Raw genomic sequence first — 5,000 nt, 5'->3', positions numbered from 1 at the left:
AGAGTTCATCAGGCGGTGTGGCCTGTTGAACATAGCTCTTCTCCTGAGGCCTGTTATTTACCCTGAGAAACCATCATCATCATCATCATCATCATCATCGTCGTCGTCATCGTCATCATCATCATCATCCTCCTCCTCCTCCTCCTCCTTCTCCTCCTCCTCTTCCTTCTCCTCCTCATCCTCCTCCTCCTCCTTCTCCTCCTCCTCTTCCTTCTCCTCCTCATCCTCCTCCTCCTCCTCCTTCTCCTCCTCCTCTTCCTTCTCCTCCTCATCCTCCTCCTCGTCCTCCTCCTCCTCCTCCTCCTCCTCCTTCTCCTCCTCCTTCTCCTCCTCCTCCTCCTTCTCCTCCTCCTTCTCCTCCTCCTCCTCCTCCTTCTCCTCCTCCTTCTCCTCCTCATCCTCCTTCTCCTCCTCATCCTCCTCCTCCTCCTCCTCCTCCTCCTTCTCCTCCTCATCCTCCTTCTCCTCCTCATCCTCCTCCTCCTCCTCCTCCTTCTCCTCCTCATCCTCCTCCTCCTCCTCCTCCTCCTCCTCCTCCTCCTCCTCCTCATCCTCCTCCTCCTCCTCCTTCTCCTCCTCATCCTCCTCCTCCTCCTCCTCCTCCTCCTCCTCCTCCTTCTTCTTTCTCCTCCTCTCCCGTAGTGGAGCCGGGACGTTCCGACGCCGGTCACTGAGCAGCGACTCCCACAGTCGCACCAACAGTGAATGTTTCCTCCTTGACGTCGTCTTTTCTGATCCTTTCCTAGTCGACGCAGAAACACTCGGAGGTTCAGGTGTTTCCGTCGGCGCGGCAGGTGAAGGATCAGCCTGATGACGAGGACTCTTTCCAGGCTTGGACTCACTTTATGCCTCATTTATCTGCATCATAACTAAGACGAGTCAAAGAAAACATGTTTCTCCTCAAGGCAGAAGAAAGACCAACTATGAACTAGAGCTTTAACAGTCAATCCATCAGTAATCGACTTCTAAATTAATCGCCAACTATTTTGCTAATTGATTAATCAGTTCAAGTATTTTATATTTTTTTTAACAAAAAAAGTCATAATTCTCTTTGTGGTGTGGAAGAAACAAAACATCATGTTGGGGGTTGGTGGAAAGACCATCTTCATTTTTCACCATTTTATGAACCACATGAAATAAGGGGAACAAATAACTATCTAAGTTACTGTAAAAGCTAAATATTAGAGCCCGGCCGATATGGATCTTTTTGGGCGCCGATGCCGATATCGATATCAGGGAGTAAAAGATTTCTGATACCGATACGTCGTCTGATTTATATATTTATTCATTTATTTATTCATTTATTTATTTAATTATTTATTCATTTATTCATTTATTTATTTATTTATCAAACCTTTATGACAAAGAAATGTAATTGAGGCTTGATATTTTAGTTCTAACCATCAACTTTATCATGAATAATTAAAAGAAAAAAAGAAAACACAAAAACAACCAAATATATAGAAGTTGAATTAAGAAAAATACAAATTTATTTCATGTGAAATATAAAAAACAAATTTTTTTCTGCATTGTTTAATCTGCACAATAAGAGATTTCATATCAGTAAACATGAGCGCCCAGACAGATATGATATGTGAAAGACTAAATACAACAACCCGCTCTCTTTTCACATTGTAGTTGATTGTATGTGTTAGAAGTCCATATTAAACTGCAATCCACCAATCACTTCACGTACACAAACACTCATTGTCGACGCACAGTTTTTATTGGCGTGTGATCAGTCGATTCATCGGAAAAATAATCTGCCACTTGTTCCGATTGCAGCTTCTCACAACAGAGGATTTTCTTCGTCGTGTTTCATCGTCAACTGAAGATCTCTGGTGTGAGGACAAAACAAAACATCATGTTGGAGTTTGAGAAACATTTTTCACCATTTTATGAACCAAACAACTGATCTATTATTGAAGAAAATAATCGACAAATGAATCGATGACAAAAAAATAATCGTTAGTTGCAGCTCTAATTAATACAGTGGGTCAGCAAAGAGTTAATACACATTCATCACAGTGACGTGAAATATTAAAACTTCATCAGACTTTTATTCTCTTCTTTCTGTCTCCGTTGAGAAAATGTGTTTGTACTTGTTGAATTAGCCGTTTCACTTTCAGAGTAATATCTTCCTCCTCCTCCTCTTCCTCAACTGTTGAGTTGAATTAGTCTCCTGCTGCCTTTATTAGCAGCAGCGGTGGAATCAGAGAAGCTCGTCTGCTGGATGAGGAGGGAGGGGGGGATGGAGGGGGGGGGGGGGGGGCAGCGACCGCTAAGTGCTTCACTTCTGATCTCTGATGGGGGTCATGAGGTCGCCGCTCAGCGTCACCATGATGACTTCTGACACCGCATGAGCGACTGAAACCACACACACACACACACACACACACACACGCAGACACACACACACACGCACACAGACACACACACACACACACACACACACACACACACACACACAGACACACACACACACACACACACACACAGACACACGCACACACGCAGACACACACAGACACACACACACAGACACACACACACACACACACACACACACACACACACACACGCAGCATTGGGAAGGCTGCAGCGCTGATACAATTAACTCAAGTGCAGCAACTTTTGCTCCAAGTATCATTTTGAATATTTATTCAAAATCTCAGAAAAACAAAACGCTCACAAACAAGAAACATGGCAAAAAAATCCCCCAAAATTGCCACGTTCTGTTTCTCCCCCGAGTGGCCGTTGCAGCGAGGACTGGGCCGACGTGGTCGATGTTTACGGGAACGCTGCTCTCTAATCATGTCGTCAGATTAGCAGTAGTTCTGGGGGTTGTGAGTCGGAGCGGGTCTCGTCTTACCTCCTGGTCCCGTCTGAACGTACCAGTCTCAGACCAGCTGTAATTAAAAATGAAACGTAATCATGGATCATGTGTTTGTAACGGAGCTCCAGACGTCCTGAGTGGCAAACAGAATGTGCTCGACTCGACCTGTCAAATGACCTCTGACGACAACAGTGCAGTTTGGTAAAGTCACAAAGACAATTCTGTTTTCTTTATTTCCTTCTCATGTCTTTATGTTTCTTCTCTGTAAAGTTTGTTCCAACAGTGGCTTCACGTTAAATCTTCTAGAGGCCTCGTGCACTTTGGTCAGTGAGAGATTGTGGTAGAGAAACCTGAACGATGATGTATTGTAATATTCATATTCATATTTTTGGCAGGAAGACAAACATGAAAATAATTTTTATTGTCAGTGAACATTTTATTCTTTGAATTCACTTCAGTGTCAACATTTTTGTGACTTTCCAGAAGACGTTGTGACCTTTGACGGACTCGGGTCAAACCTGGATCGTTCATGTTGAGGGTTATGTGTTGGATTAATGTGATGGAGGATCAATAATGTGACGGAGACTTCGGCTTTAACATTTTACAAAAGAAATTGAATAAAATAAAATGATAAAATAGTCAATAAGTGATTATGATACAAATCCCTGAGACAGAGGAGGTTTTCTCAGATTGACACTGAAACAATCTTCATGATCCTCTGACGTCGGAACGTCTTCACACCTGAGATGAGCTGCAACAATCCTCCCTCTCTCCTCCCTCTCTCCTCCCTCTCTCCTCCCTCTCTCCTCCCTCTCTCCTTCCTCTCTCCTCCCTCTCTCTTCCCTCTCTCCTCCCTTCCTCCCTCTCTCCTCCCTCCCTTCCTTCCTCCCTCTCTCCTCCCTCTCTCCTCCCTCTCTCCTTCCTCTCTCCTCCCTTCCTCCCTCTCTCCTCCCTCTCTCCTCCCTCCCTTCCTTCCTCCCTCTCTCCTCCCTCTCCTCCCTCTCTCCTTCCTCTCTCCTCCCTCTCTCCTTCCTCTCTCCTCCCTCTCTCCTTCCTCTCTCCTCCCTCTCTCCTTCCTCTCTCCTCCCTCTCTCCTCCCTCCCTTCCTTCCTCCCTCTCTCCTCCCTCTCTCCTCCCTCTCTCCTTCCTCTCTCCTCCCTCTCTCCTCCCTCTCTCCTTCCTCTCTCCTCCCTCTCTCCTCCCTCTCTCCTCCCTCTCTCCTCCCTTCCTTCCTCTCTCCTCCCTCTCTCCTCCCTCTCTCCTCCCTCCCTTCCTTCCTCCCTCTCTCCTCCCTCTCTCCTCCCTCCCTTCCTTCCTTCCTCTCTCCTCCCTCTCTCCTCCCTCTCTCCTCCCTCTCTCCTCCCTTCCTTCCTCTCTCCTCCCTCTCTCCTCCCTCTCTCCTCCCTCCCTTCCTTCCTCCCTCTCTCCTCCCTCTCTCCTCTCTCTCTCCTCCCTCTCTCCTCCCTCTCTCCTCCCTCTCTCCTCCCTTCCTCCCTCTCTCCTCCCTCTCTCCTCCCTCTCTCCTTCCTCCCTCTCTCCTCCCTCTCTCATCCCTCTCTCCTTCCTCCCTCTCTCCTCCCTTCCTCCCTCTCTCCTCCCCCCCCCCCCCCCCCCCCCCCCAGACTGTCTCCTGTGTGTTTATCTTCTCATCAGACTCTTTATTGGTAAATAAGCGGGGCCCGCCCGCCCGGCCTCCTCTCTCTCTCTCCCTTTTCTCTCACTCCTTCACTCCATCTACCCATCCCGGCTCCCCGTGTGCGCGTGTGTGTGTGCATGCGTGTGTGTGTGTGTGTGTGTGTGTGTGTGTGTGTGTGTGTGTGTGTGTGTGTGTGTGTGTGTGTGTGTGTGTGTGTGTGTGTGTGTGTGTGTGTGTGTGTGTGTGTGTGTGTGTAACTATAGCGCCCAGTGTTTAGGCTATTAGAGCCGTCTATTTACAATCTGGAGTTTCCTATTGATTATGTCTGCTGCCTCTCTCCCTGTTTACATGAGGGAAATAAATAACACATGTCACCACTCGCTTCCACTCCACGTCTCCTCCCTCCTCCCGCTCCGTCTCTCTCGCTCTCTTCTTCTCCATCCCCCTTTTTTTAAAACTGTCAATTTCCAGTTTCTTCTTCTTCCCCCGTCTGATGGTTTTCTCACGACCTCCCGCTGTGAATGTGGC

Source organism: Scophthalmus maximus, chromosome 14, assembly GCF_022379125.1.
Source record: "Scophthalmus maximus strain ysfricsl-2021 chromosome 14, ASM2237912v1, whole genome shotgun sequence".
Classification (NCBI taxonomy): Eukaryota; Metazoa; Chordata; class Actinopteri; order Pleuronectiformes; family Scophthalmidae; genus Scophthalmus; species Scophthalmus maximus.
Note: the sequence above shows the minus strand (reverse complement) of the source record.